We start from the raw sequence: 14784 nt of genomic DNA, 5'->3' as shown, positions 1-14784 counted from the left end.
CCTCTTACCTGGCAGCTCCATCCTTAGCATCTTTTTCCAAATATACCCATCATCCCTTCTCATCAGATGTCCAAACCAACGCAATTTCGCCTCTCTGACTTTGTCTCCAAACCGCCCAACCTGAGCTGACCCTCTAATATACTGATTCCTAATCCTGTCCATCCTTGTCACACCCTGTGCAAATCTTAACATCTTTAACTCTGCCACTTCCTGCTCTGTCTCCTGCCTTTTTGTCAATGCCACCGTCTCCAACCCATACAACATAGCTGGTCAGCCACTGGGAATGCACAAGCCAGTGCATTTCTTCGTGCCGGTCCCAAGCCCGGATAAATGGGGAGGGTTACGTCAGGAAGGGCATCCTGTGTAAAACCTCTGCCAAATAACATATGCGGACAACAAGGAAGTGACAGGAACTATCAGTATAAAATAATGTTGATAATCTGCTATCCTGGGTGGCAGGTGCCACTGAAGAAGATTTCTTACAGAAGTAGTGCACAACTGGGCTTTCCAAATGACCTATAAATTATTCCAATAAACTCATATTAACAGCGTACTGAGAATAAGGCTGGCAAAAAATGACATAGTCCTAAAAGAAGCAAACAAAAATAGCAGGCAACATAATGGAACTTTCAGGTATACCTACTTCCAGAGGATTAATCATAAACTTCAAAAATGATTAGTCTTGATGATCAAATTCAATGTCCGATACTTCCTCCTTAATCTAGTTAACTAACTAACATGAAAACAACACTGAAGCCTTTGGCCTGTTCTGCTGGTAACTATGTATGTGAAACTGAGACTGATACTGAATAATAAGCAAAATAAAGACAAGGCCAAATGCCCCAACCAAACTTCATACAATTCCTGAATGTTACCCAACAACTTATAAATAAGGATGAGAGCAATCTCACAGGGGAGTATGCCCTTAAAAAATTTTACTTTTGAAACAAGTCTAAATATTTTTTCTAGAAATGGTACACTCACCAAAACGTAAGAAAAAAATGCACTTATTACTGCATAAAATAGTGTCAGATGCAAAATTACTAACTACTTTCCTGCATCAGGGTCTGCAAAACTCTCTACAGATCTCAAAAGTATGACATCACACTCAAAAGTATGACATCAAACTCACTCCCACACTAATCTAACCAAAACTAGTATAAGGTGCAAATCACAATCTGATTTCTGCAATCTCCTTGCCATACTTGAAAAGAATACAAATATCAAAACAAAACTTTGTGCGCATGCTTAGCTAAAATCATGTCAGCAGCAAATTTCTGAAGAAGCTATTCTGTCTGGTAAACTATCCTCAATTATGCTGTATGCCCACAGATCAGGCCCTTCTCGTCTTAAATATAGACAGGTTAAGAGATTAAAAAAAGAGAGAGAGAGAATGGACCCAGTAATTATGATATTTGACAATCCTGGGACTCCAGTAGATAATATTTCCACATTAGACATTATGATTGCTGTCTCTTCATAGAACTGCATTTCTGTCTAGCACTTAGCAACTATTCATTATATATGCACTTTGACCTTCTCGATGTAGATCCACTGAAAACATATTTTTTTTATTTCCTTACACTGCACTAGATGTGTAAAAGCATGATACCTGGACTCCAGATTAATACTGTGAGTTGGGTCAGTAAGTGTAAATAATGACCAATAACCGAACCCTGGCTGAGTATGAGTAAGTATTTTTTGAAGTCGCCTCACAGTTAGACGTTGCCCATTCGATTCTCAGTTAGAGCGTCTTCTATGTGGCGACATGTGTGAATGGGCATTCCTTCGTTGAAGGTTGTGCGTTAGGCCCGGCAAGTCAGCACGTAAAAACCTACTGCCAATTATTAGCGGACCGGAGTTCCGCTGTGGCGACCCCTAACCGGGAAAAGCCGAAAGACACAAACAAACAAACAAATGAGATAAAGATATATAAATATATGCTTAAAAAAGAGGAAATACATGTTAGCACTGACATTTGACCTATGGTCTTTTCATAAATGACCTGAAATATAACAAGTTACTCACTGACTTTTATACATTTAAAGTCACTTGGCATTGGCTGTTCCAGATAACCACCAGATGGCTGAATTACCCTATCATTCAGGGAAAGGTGGACAATTTGAAAACTTGAAAATTGTTTCCCCACTTTATCCTAAAGTGAGGTAACTCAGCATTAATTATACAACATAGTGAAACAGTATGGGGGTTTGTTTGGTGTATGAAAGAACATCTCAGAGTCCATCCCATTTCTGAGGTACACTACAAGCTAAAACTTTGCTTTGAACATTTGTTTTCTACTTGCAGCATGTATTCATATAAAGCTTGCTTTGTTTTTAAATTTCATCGTGAAGTAACTCCTTGTTATTTATTATAAAAACTATGTCTTCTTAAACTGTGTCCTTTCCATACAATGCATTTCTTGAGTAAGTACTGTTTGTCACATTGCACTTAAAGCAGTTGCAGCAATGACTGGGCATTTATATCTGAATACTGTGGTGTGATTATAAAAAATATGCATTGCTTGAACTTACAGACTTCATACAAAGTGTGTAAACTACTGTAAAATGTGATAAATACTATGACACTGTTCCCACTGACAAAGTACAGCTTAATTTAACTCAGTTAAGAGATTAACTGAAATAATTAATTCTCCCATCAGACACAGTTAGACTTGAACACGAGTTCCTCCATACCCCGCATAATTTAAACATGGATGAAATGAGACTGTTTACAAAGCAAGATTCACTGCAACACAGCCTTAAAACTTCTACTTGCTATGTCCTCATACCTCTTCAGGACAGACATTTCCCTCTAATTACAATGGGAGACATGAAATACATTTGTGCCCTCCAGACATAACTCAACCTCTTAGTACAAGAAATCTGGAAAAAGCCAAAAATAATGGGGGACAAAGGCTCAAAAATAGTAACAAATTTTACATATTGCTCTTGTAAACTTAAGGCAGTTGCTAGAATAAAAGATTTTGTGTTGACATGCATTGTCTGAACGATATGAGGTCTGAAACTCAAATGTCTGTCATTATTTAAAGCAATCAATCTTCACTGATTTGCCAGTAAACAACACATTTTATGAGGAACTGGCCAAAAATATGAGGCAAAAATCTAGACAGTTGAGAGGTATGCCTCCAGATAAAAATAGAATCTAAAACAATCAGGCTTAAATAAAAGCTTGGCGCTCTTTAGATTTCTTAATTTTCATAATAGTTGGATGAATATATGCTCATCCAGAAAGCAGTGCAAAAAAATATTAGGCTTCTCCACATGCCAAATGGGTTCCAGACAGCGAGATCAATAACATGCAAGGCCCAGTCAATATGCCTTCTTTTCCCAAAACTCAAACATAGTGGTCAAATCCTCAAAGATTATGTAGAAGCAGAAACCTGTTGGCTGACCAGATTAAACTGCCACCCCCAGCAGTACAGTAGTGTAAGGACTTACCATAACAGTAAATGTCCTACTAATCACTGTTGCAGTAACTCCAAACAGATGTTTTTTCACTGCTGATATCTGGCTGAGGTACCAAACCCTAACCCTTCCAATGCCATATGCATATGATCTCAGCCCATGAGCGTGGGGGGTACATAAGTGGATGTATGATCATGAATTCTCTACCTATCTCCAAGCCAGCAGTCTAAAGACATCTGACAGGAGACTAGTCAGGTAGGATGGGTAAAAGCAGGAGAGAAGACCCACTTGGCCCTAACGGCCGTCAGACTGGGCAGCAGAGTAAAAGGAAAAAAAAAAAGGAAACAAGGGGAAAGTGGGAAGAAATTAATTCTTCAACACTGTTCAGTAGAACATCTACTATTATAGTAAGTTCTTACACAACTATACTATGTCCTGACTGAAATCACTGTTGCAGTATTCCAAACAGATGGGTGACTCACAAAGCTTAATGGAAAAGAAGGGTGGATGGCTGAGAATAGTGAGAGCTGTCCAAGAGGCCAGAAACACCGACCTTGCAAAGGTAGCCATGGACTTAGAAAAGGCATCTATACTGTAGTGCTTAGGAAAAGTGTGCACAGAAGACCAAGCAACAGCTTCCAGGATAATTTCGGAATCTACCACTTTATAGAAAGCTCCAGAAGAGGCTACTGCTCTAGCAGAGTGGGCCTTTGGGAAAGAGAGCAAGGATTTGCCTTAGTGAGTGTAGCAAAAGTAAATAGAAATCCAGCTGTCAATAGTCTGTTGTAACTGGCTGATCTAGCTTAAAGTCCAGGAAAGAAACAAACAGTTGATCAGATTTACAAATAGACAGTTTTGTCTAGGTAAAATCTGAGCTGCCTGTGCACATCCAGGGGATAATTAATTATTTCACCCCTGTTCTGCAGACTGGAAGGGAATGTAGGCAGGATGATGGCCTGGTCAAGGCACATTTCAATTTCCATTTTAGGAATGAAAGTGGGGTTGACCCTCCTAAGAGAAGTGACAGCCACCAAAAGAATAGTTTTCCAGGTGCAGAACTTGAGACAGGATGAGACAGCTGGCTCAAAGGTAGGTCTAGTGAGCTTTTATAGCACATAATTGAGATCTAAACAGGGAGGCATAGGTTTTCTTAGAGGATTTAAGTGCAGGATCCCTTTTAAAATTGTATGACCTCAAGCCTGAACATAACAGCAGGAATGAGGGACATCATTCTGAAAATATTTTCCATTTGGCTATGCAGAATTTTCAGGCAGTGGGTTTCCTTGCCTCCTGAAGAACCCAAAGCACATCCTCAGAAAATTGGTGTCTGGAAGGGATCAGAATCCTATCATTCACAGACTTAGGTTTGGAATGATTGGCTGGGTTGAAGCCACGAGCCCTTCTATTGTGTGATCAGGTCCATTTTGTGGGGTAGCTTGTGGTGATTGCCCTTGGCTAAGAAATAGAACAAGCCGAAATCAATGCTGCCTTGGCCAAAAGGAAGTCACTAGTAGGATTGTTTTTTTTTTTTTCTTTTTGGATGTTTAGTAGAACTTTTGGTAACAGTGGTAGTGGAAGGAAGGAAGACATAAGGAAACCTTCCTGTTCATTGGCAATACAAAGCATCTTTCCTCTAAGCCTGGGGACAAGGAGGCCTTGTGCAGAAGAGAGGGAGCTGTTTGTTGTTCTTTGAGGCAAATCTATCTGTGGTATACCCTACTTGTGGACTATATTTAGGAAGACCTGTTTGTTGAGCATTCATTCATGAGGGTCTTCAATGGACTTGCTGACAGTCTGTCTGGACACTGTCCTAGAAAGGAATGTAGAATGCCTGAATGGACATGTTTGCCTTGACGGGCAGGTCCCAGGCAATCTAAGCCAGCCTGCACAACTGCTAGAATCTGGTTCCTCTTTGCTTGTTTCCCTACCACATGACTGTTTGTTGTCTGTGATTACTCTCAGTGGTCCTGGGTTCCAGAGGGTGGGGAAGACTTGTAGGACATGAATGAGGGCCTTCCTATCTTTCAGGTTGATGTGCTGTGCCTTGAGGGTGGGCTGCCAACAACCCTGGAACTTGTGGGTCCCCGTACATGCCCCACAAGCCACATTTGAGATGTCTGTGTACAGGTCTTGAGATGGAGTATGTGCCTTGAAAGGCAGGTCTGGGTTGAAGTTCACCTGTGCTACCCATCAAAGGATGTCTCTCTCTTGAGATGAGACATCTGTATGTTCAGAGAATGGCAGCGTTGAGGCCATACATTTTTCATATACTAGTGAATCTGTCTCATATGCAGCCTGGCTAGATAAAGCATTGATATGGTTGCTGCCATGCAACAAGCCGAGCAGGGTTGAACAGGTAAGAGGGACTGAAAGTAATTTGAGAGACTCTTCACCTTTTCTTGTGTCTAGTCAACAACCCAAGACAACTACGTCTTGAGTGGGCTGAAGGAAAGGCTTTTTGAAATTGACAGTGAAATCCAGCTACAGGAGGAGGGTGAGAATGAACATGAGGTGCTACAATAAGACCTCAGGCAAAAAAGCCAGAATTAGCAAATCTTCTTGTTAGAGGAATATTTGAATTCCCTGAGGCCTGCAAAAGGCTATAGTGGGAGCTAGGCACTTGTGAAACCTCTAGGGGCTGTATAGAGCCCAAAATGCAAAGCACTAAACCAAAAATGTGATAAGACAGTAAAGAACCTCAAGTTTCCTGAAAGAAGGGCATATGGGGATATGCAGGTATGAAGCCTGCAAATCCAAAGGCCTGCAAAAGGATAAAGGGATGAATGGTCTGAAGACAGTGCATTTTGAAAGTGAGTACCTTAAGGAAGGTGTTGAGCCAGGAAAGGTCCAGTATGGGTCTTCATTGTCCTTCTTTTCTTGGTACAAAAAATGGTCTTGGATAGAATCCTTATCCCACAAACTGAGGAGGAATTGGCTCTATGGTATCTTAGGGTCATATGTCCTGTAGGACAGGAAGAAGGAGATTTAACAAGTTGTGTGGCAGTGGTGGGATGCCTTTGAAGGGAGGTAGTTCCTTCCAGGACACACTGTAACCTTTTTTGATGATTGTGATTACTCATGATCTTTTCTCAATCTGCAATGGAAAGTGTTAGTCTTTTTGAAAGAGGTAAGGTGGTTCTGATGGACAGTGGAGAAAATACAGGCACACTGACTTGTCTGTGAAGGGAGGCCACCCAGATCTGGGTTCCCTTTCAGATTTTTCTGGAAATCTTTTTCTGGGTGTCTTGTGTTTCTGAGAAGACTTATGCTTTCTTCTAACCAAAAAAGTGGGTTTGGCAGGGTAATTCCTCTAGTATCTCAGTACAGAGGTTAGAAGGATTTGTATGCAGATGTTCATAGTTTTTCCTTGCTCCTGCAAAGTTTTGAATAAGCTTGTTGCCTGTTGGCTAAACTAAATATCCCTGTCAAGTGGGAATCTAAGAGTTTAACTTTGAATCTTCTGGCAGGCGCTGGTCATGCAATCAGATGCATCTCTGAATGATTGAACCAGTATCAGCTGCTCTGGAAGAGGCCTCAACAGTATCATAGCTGCATTGTACACTACGTCTAGCCGCTTGAGTGGCTTCATTTACCAAGGCCAAAATCTGTTGCTTGGTTCTATGCCTGTCATGTCAGCCACAGCCTTATTCAGATTCTTAAGGATACACTGAAGGTATCTGGTCATCTGTATCTGTTAATTAATGGCCCCAAAGGCCAGGGAAGAGGGGGGCACAGACCTTTTTCCCCCCAAATTTCTTTGTCTCAGAGTAAGGCATTAACATTTATCAGGAGCTTAGAAGGTTTATTTGAAGTTAAGAAGACAAAAATTGATCAGCTACAGGACTCTTGAAAAAATAAAACTTAAAATCCTCTGGAACATTGTAGAATCTATCAGGCCTTTTGGAGGCCGGAGCATTGGACATGATGCAAAAACAACCAGAAAGCCCTCCAGAACTGGACAGGAAGGGGCTGGAGGGCCCACTTCTAAAATACAGTAATATCTCTTTTGGACATCAGAGATTTGTTTAGACTTCCATTCAAAATCTTTTGTCATATTTACAGTGGTCTCTCTGAAAGATTTTTCTTTCACAGGGGAATCAGGAGAGAAGGAGTCCTTATCACCTGTGGGCAGCTGCCTAGAAGAGTGAATTTGAGAGGAGTATGCTAAGGAATGCTCATCAGAATCTGAGGCCTCCTCCTCAGAAGAAGATTCCACAGTAATCTTCTGTGAGCTGGGCAAAGAAGTTGAAAAGGAATCAGGCTTAAGAGCCATAATGGTCCTAAAGAGGCCCTGAGAAAAATCCATCCACTCGTCCCTAAAAGGAGGGGGGAATGAAACATGCTTGGTCTTCTGACATTTTTTTCTTAGGAGTGACGTCCACTTGAACCAATCATCCTGACTTACCTCAATAACTGACCCAAACTTTCCACTGTGTGATTCCTTAAACCTCTTGTATTAGAGGCAACATGGGATATATGCAAATGATCCCTTAAGGACATCAGGTGTCTGAGCTATATGGCAATTCTGAATGTCCATGACTTTTTTCTTTTTAAGTCTATTTGTGGACAAATTCAGGTTAATAATGCCGGATTGTTTTTTTTTCTGTTTGGCCTTTTTACTCAATAACTGATCCAGGAATTTCTTCTCATACTAGAATCTGAGAGATGCTTTCTGGACCATACGAAATAAAGATCCTCAGGTCCCTCTTCTCCATTGTAGAAGCAGTCAATTCGGACATGCAGCCCACAGACATCATACCATTCTCCAATGGGGTCATGGCAGGTCTGAGGTAAAGTCACAGGTATTGCAGGTTCTGTAACCTCGGTGGGTAAATTGGAATCAGACTGGGAAGACTGGGCCTCAAGCCTTGGTCTCTTTAGCTTTTTCTTGGGAGCTGTCAGTGCATCAAGTGTGGAGGGATCTGTCATCCTAGACTGGGCTAACCTCTTCAGATGTTGAGTATCTCAAAGAGTATTCAAGGATGATAAATGGGAGTGCAATGTTTTGGGTATGAAGAACTGGCAGATGGAACAGGAGTTGTACATGTGTTCTCTACCTAAGCAGAAAAGGTACTTGTAATGGTGGTCTTTGTAGGGTATCTGCCTACCACACACACAATTTCCCCTCCTAGTTGACATCTCACAAAACCACATAAAACAGTATAAAAAAGAAGGAAGGTTCCCCAATGGGACAGTGAATCTGAGATGATTTATGGTACACATGACCATGAGAAAATGAGATTGATTGGTGCGAGACCTGCATTCAGTCTGCAGATGAGATAGTCTGGGGATTCACATTACATATCTGCTTATGTACCCCTAAGCTCATGGGCTGAGGTCATAAGTCAGGACATATGGCTCTTGGAAGGTTTAGGCTTTCGTATCCCAGCTGGATATCAGCAGTGAAAACCCATCTGTTTGGACTACTTCAACAGTGATTTCAGTCAAGACATCTATCATCTGCACAAATACAGACATTACATGCCTAAAGTGTTACACCCTTAGTTTTACAATGCATCTATCCAGGAAGAAAATAATCAAGTTAAAAAAATACACAATTTTGGGGATGTAGGATCTGACAGTCTAATACTAAAGTTCTGAAAATGACCAGAATTTTAAATACCCTTGATATATGACTCATTTGCAAACTTATCTATAATGCCCACATTTATATCACAGCTACTAAAGATTATGCTGATAGCATGTGGCAGAACTGCAAATATGCTAACAAAACAAATCAGAAGCACCACTGGAAAATGAGCACTTCTTCTTATCAGGTAGCATGACATTTTGGTCATATCTGTCTGCTATAGCAACTGCAACAAGATTAAATTTATTTAACATTTCTTTTACCAGGATAAGTCCAACTGGACAACAGGTGCCCATTTTCATTGGAGTCCTGGGGAGAAAAGCTCCAAGGAAGTAACATTGTGAATACACACGATCGATAACAAGAAAGTTAGCATACAGGTAAAAAACAGTTAAATGCGAAAACAATCACATCGTATAGTCAGGTTACATGTCTAAAATAACAGGTTACATTTGTACAATAACAGGTTACATGACTACAATAACAGTACAATCTGTGTAAATAAGATACTCAGGAGTAGGTCAATATTTACAGTATTTACAAGAAGTACTTTGCAGGTGACAGTATGATGTACGCATTGGAGGCTTCAGCGGGTAGTCTGCCTACAGGGCAGTGAGGATTCAAGGGGGGGGGTCTTTGCAGTTACAGAGAGGGTTAGCAAAGAAGTGTGATCCAAGGAGGACTTTGAATGTGCTTGTGTGATTTTGTAGTCTGAGTTCAGGTGGGAGGGTGTTCGATACTTTTGCAACCTTGTCAGAGAATAGGGCTTCTCCAGAGTTGTCCTTACATGGATTGACTTCAATCAGGGATTTGTTACTTGATCGTAGTTCCCTGGTGGAGTTGTGAAAGTTTAACATGTCAGCTAGGGCAGGGGTTCTCCCACGATGGTATAGAATTTGATGAGCTATGATGAGTTGGTGTTAGTACAGCAGGTTTGGAAAATCTAACTAGTGTAGTTTAAGTAGGGGATTGGCAGTGGTGGGAGTGTGATCTACTATTGGCAGTGAACCTAGCAGAAGTTGAGTTCAGAGAGACAGATAAAGAGTTTGTTATGGGAAACTGTATCAAATGCCTTGGATAAGTCTAGGAAGGTGGCGGAGACCAGCTGCTCTTGGTTCCAATGTGAGTTTATGGTACTGGAGAAGTTGATTAGGGCAGTGTTGGTGCTATGGGATGGTCTAAATCCATGCTGGGTTTTGGATAGTAGGTTGTTGGTTAGTAGGTGGGCAAGGAGTTGGTGATGGATACATTTTTCCAGAAATTTTGAGAGAGGTGATAGGATAGCAATGGGACGGTAGTTAGAGAAGTCAGTAGAGGGGCCAGGGGATGATATATGAGGTTTTTCACAAGGATGGAATGGTGCACATTGAAATAGATCTATTAATGAGTAGGGAGATGGGGTAGGCAATGGTCTTGGATGCCATTTGAAGATACTGGGCTGGGAGACAGTCGGCGGCTAGGGTGGTAGGTTTAGGCTTTGCTGAAAGTTTTTGAATGGTTGATATTGATACTGGGTTAAGTAAGAAGAGGGTGGAATTAGTTTGGCAGTTTAAGGATTGTGGTTGAGTTGTGGGTGATATATCGTTTACTACTTTAAGTATGGAAGAGTTAAAGTGGTAATTGAAGTCTGAGGCTATGTCAGAGTCAGTACCTTTGATGTCTGGAGGTGGTGTAGTGTTTTATCCAGGCTGGAGGATGCTATTCACTGCAGCCCAGATTTTTTGTGGGTTGTTGCTGTGTTTCCTTTGTAGGGAAATATAGTGGTTTTGTTTGTCCAACCTGACCTGTTTATTTTTTTCTTTATTTCTGAGTTCAGAAAAGATTTGCGTAGTTTTGGGTGTTTTGTGTTTTTTCCAAGTTATCTGAGCTTTGTCCCTAGCCTTGAGTAAGATCTTTGTGGTTTTGTTTAGCCAGGGGGCAGGGTTACTGCATACTCTTATTGTTTTCAGTGGGGCTAGTTGGTTTAGAATCTGTAGGAATTTGGAGTTAAAGTGTTCTACTGCGTTGTCCAGGTGGAGGGTTTTTAGGGGGGACCAGTTGCAGGATTTTAGGGTTTCTGAGAATTGTTCTGAGGAGAAGTTTTTTCTGGGAGCGGGTTTGTAACAGGGAGGGTGGGTTGGTATTTTTCAGTTTGTGCCGGAGGAAGAAAGTTGGATTATGGTCACTGAGGGAGTCTGGTAGTATCCTGCATAGGTGAGCAGTGTCGGGCTGGTTAGTGAGGATCCAGTCTAAGGTGGATTCATGCTTGGTGGTTTTGTCAAATCTTGTGGGAGAGTGTATGAGTTGAGTAAAGTTATATAGGTTTATGTGGTTAGTGGCTGTTGATGAATGTACACTGTTCCAGTCGATGTTGACATCACCTAGGAATATAGTTTCTTGGGAAAGGGAGTGGGGAGCCCAGTGGAGTATAGATTCTAGGGTCCTAAGGTTGTCTCCTGGTGTTATATAGATGCTGAGTAGGTTTAGGTGTCTGTGTTGGTTTAGGAGGAGTTTGGTGAATAAGGTCTCAGCATTGTTGAAATGTGCGGTTTCTTTTTGAAGGAGCTGAACTTTTAAATTGGATTTATACAGAAGGGCTATTCCGCCTCCTCTTCTGTGAGCTCTGTCTACTCTCAATATATTAAAGCCAGGTGGGGTTATAGAGTTATCTTTAATATGGAGTTTACGCCATGTTTCTGTAATCACCAAAATATCTGTGTTGTATGCAGAGATGGCTCCATGTAACTGTTCTATTTTGTTCATGATGCTGCAAATGTTTAGGTTCAGTATGAGTATATCAGTGGGTTTGTGCTTAGATGGGAGGTTGGGGTTGGATGTGGTATGGGGGATATTTGTTGGGCCGGGGTTGGGGTGCATGTCCCCTCCTAGTAGTAGTTGGGTTGCAATGCTGGCAATGGTTTTAAGGTAGAATATTGTTAAGAAGTGATGTTTGAGGTTGGGGTGTTTTTTGAATTGTGAGGTGTAATGGATTGGAGAAATGAGTTGAAAGATAAAAGGGTAATGGATGACTGGTTGTGTGTTTGTAGGTATGGAGAGGTTGCTTATGGTATGTGGTAAGGTGGGGGATTTGATGCAGCGTATGATGTTGACTGGGTGATGATATGTGGTGCTACTGGAGATTATGAAGAGACAAATGGATAGAGAAGGTAAGAGTATTTGGATGATGTGGTTATGGGAGTGTGGGGTCATTGTGTCTGTGAGGTCTATGTATTGCATGATTGTGGATGGGTGGAGGAGGTGATGGGGTGTAAGCAGAGTGTGGTTTGTTGAAAAAGAGGGAGTGGTAGGTTAATGGAGTGTGGGTGTGGCCTAATCTTGAACTGCATAAAGTCTTCTTGAATATGGGGTCTCCACACCAAGTAACTGGAGTTCATCTAGCTCTCTTTACCCTGAGAATGAATGCTGATATCTGTGTGGTCACTGAGACATGGTTTTAAGCCATGGAAAGCACACTGTGCAAGGTTATAATGGCTTCCCCAGTTTAGACCGGCTACTACACAGACAGGGACTAAAGGTGAAGGTGTCTCGATTTACATCAAAAATAAATATACCTCAAGGCTGGTCAAACAAGACAATGAACTTGAGCTTCTCTAGATTCAAATCACCATAGGCAAAATCCAATACCACTACCTTGCAAGATATAGGTCCCCCTCTATGACCCAAGAAACCCATACTATGCATTTAAACTTATTGAAAACACTCACTATCTGACCGAATACCATACTCATGGGCGACTTTAATGACCCCACTATTAACTGGTAATCATATATGACACCAAACGTACAAGCACAGAGACTGCTGGATTTTGTAAACGCAAACTCCCTGGACTAGATTGTCAATACACCAACAAGGAGTGCATCCATACTAGATCTGGTTCTCACTAATATGGGAGAATGTTGCACACACCCTAGTGTAATGACTCCCCTGGTAAGGTCTGACCACAAAATGGTCTCTTTTGAAGTAAAAATAAACCTGGAACCCCAGCTAACCCTGAAATATTCAGGAACTACTCTAAGGCTAACTTCCTACTATTAAGTGATAACCTGGCAAAATTTCAAGCCACCGTAAAACACAAGAACACTGCTGCCTATACAGAATTGTTTACAGAAATCCCATGCAAACATGTTAATAGCTGCATAGAGGCAGCTGTACCCAACAAGAATAAGTACAGAACTAACTCAAAAACAAGCCCCCCTGGTGGAATCAAATCATCAACAGACTGTACAACAGAAGGAAGAAAATCATGGCAAAAATTAGGAGGAGCAGGATAAAAGCAGTATCATTAAACTAGGCTAACAACTCAGCCTAAAGCCTACTAAAGCAGAATTTGAGGCAAATTTGACCTCCCAGGCCAAGGAGAACCATAAGGCATTCTTTACCTATGTCCACAGCCTCAAGGGCAGGAAATACCATCAAATATAACTCCCACTGCTATCCCTAGGAAACAGGTCCTTAATGCTCTCTCTAAGGCCAAGAACACTGCAACAATTGGCCCAGACAGTATCCCAGGATGCCTTCTAAGTAGCATGAAACATGATCTATCAGGCCCTCTGGAATTGATATTTAACAGTAGCCTCCAAACAGGCTTCATACCTCATGAATGGAGAACAGCAGCAGTTGTCCATCTGCACAAAGCTGGGCCACCTACTGACCCTGGAAACTACAAACCCATAAGTCTTATTAGTCCCCTATGCAAAGCCATGGAAAGAATTACCATAGAATGATGAATGACATAGGAAACCTCCAGACACTGGACCCAACCCAATTTGGTTTCATCAAGCGAAGGTGATGCCTACTCTACTGGACTTCTTTGAGAAGGTCACTAAAGCAATGGAGGAGGGCAAAATGGTTCACACTGCCTATCTTGGCCTGGCCAAGGCATTTGACACAATTCACCACTCTGGCATTGCTGAAAACTTAAGAGGTTATGTACAAACCCTTATGCAATCTGGTGGATGGTCAGCTGGCTGAAAGACAGGACCCAGGAAGTTAGATGTAGGGAGTCCTCCTCTACAAACAGGCCAGTCACAAGCAGAGTCCCTTAGAGATCAGTCCTGGGAACACTCCTTTTTGGCTTTTACTTCTCTGAAGTCAAGGCCAATGTCCTATCTGTCTCAATCTGTAGATGACTGCAAATTAGGAGCTGTGATTTAATCACCCATTGACAAATGTTTTCCAGGAAGGGCTTACACTGACAAACAGCTGGTGCCAGAGCCATGGATTAAAACGAAATGCCAAGAAATGCAGAATAGTGCCCTTTGGAAAGTCATCCACAACTGGTAACGATCATATTTACAACACATACCTAAGAGCTGACCCAGCAATCAGGGACTTGGGGACAGACGCAGACAGTAATTTAGCCTTTGATCATCATGTCTACAGTAATGAGGAAATCATTCTATGTTCTGCAACTTATAAACAAAGGTATGGCATCTAGGTCCACGGAAGTCATTTTCCCACTGTATTCAGCATTCATCACTCCTATCCTTGAGAACAATGCCCCCTTTGGTATGTACGTAAGCAAGCATATCCAACAAGTGGAACATCCACAGAGGTTCTTCACTAAAGAATACACGGTGCAAGTAAGATGCCCTCTGCAGACTGCCTCAAGGCCCTATCCCTGTATTCTGTGTCCTACAGGCTGTTGAGAGGAGAGCTATACCTGGCATACAAGGCATTTTCAGACCTCATCTGGATGGACCTCCTACACATACACAAAACAACCACCGCCAGAATTACTTGTTCTAAAGACATGAATCTTGCCTG

At 41.7% G+C, this 14784-nt stretch overlaps 1 protein-coding gene across 1 annotated transcript in view; it reads right to left on the bottom strand.

The window, feature by feature from the left end:
• The window catches only part of TMEM135 (transmembrane protein 135), a 2670197-nt gene that overhangs the window by 46656 nt on the left and 2608757 nt on the right, over positions 1-14784 (bottom strand). The gene's annotated exons all lie outside the window — the stretch shown is intronic.

Source organism: Protopterus annectens, chromosome 5.part0 (assembly GCF_019279795.1).
Source record: "Protopterus annectens isolate FY-2018-M chromosome 5.part0, PAN1.0, whole genome shotgun sequence".
Lineage (NCBI taxonomy): Eukaryota > Metazoa > Chordata > Ceratodontiformes > Protopteridae > Protopterus > Protopterus annectens.
Note: the sequence above shows the minus strand (reverse complement) of the source record. Positions and strands in the feature narration are given on the sequence as shown.